We start from the raw sequence: 663 nt of genomic DNA, 5'->3' as shown, positions 1-663 counted from the left end.
CTAGGCAGTGTGAGTCAGATTGCCCCCTAGTGGATGGCTAAAGATTTGTTAACTCGTATTCATAAATTCTCAAGGGAACGTCTCTGAATTAACTGATGCTCGCGCCCCCCTTGACAGTTGCTGGCGCCCCCCTGGTTTGAAAACCCCTGGCCTACACATATAAAACAGCTGGTAATTGTTTCAATTCAAATGCTCGGTTGAGACTGTTAGGAAGCTGGCTTGATTTGACCCAATTTGGGTTGATATCAGTAATAAGTAACCCGACGTTGCTGGGTTATGAATGTGGAGGACGTGAATGAGAGCATGCAGCAAGTCACGTGAGTTCAAATGTGAACGGTTCTGTGCGCGATGAAATCCGTTACTGCGGTGCTTAAGACGGGAACATGTGTGGAAAATAGGAGATAACTAATGGAAGCGCAGACGAGGGACAACTTTGAAACTGTCTGGAGTGTGTTCCTTTAAAACTGCAGCAGTGAATGTGGTGAACGCGAACTGGAAACAGCTGGAATGGCGCATGAGACGAGTATATCCGGTATATATAACTGGAGGGCTTTGTCAGAGTATGTTCTCACAACATTGAGCAGCTACTGATGAGCGTTAATACCGGGAACTGAACTAATGTTAGTCAAAATGGTGCTTGAGGACGTGGATCAAAACGGTAAA

Source organism: Sinocyclocheilus rhinocerous, unplaced genomic scaffold (assembly GCF_001515625.1).
Source record: "Sinocyclocheilus rhinocerous isolate Xijiao unplaced genomic scaffold, SAMN03320098_v1.1 scaffold5444, whole genome shotgun sequence".
Classification (NCBI taxonomy): domain Eukaryota; kingdom Metazoa; phylum Chordata; class Actinopteri; order Cypriniformes; family Cyprinidae; genus Sinocyclocheilus; species Sinocyclocheilus rhinocerous.
This window is presented reverse-complemented; position numbering follows the sequence as displayed.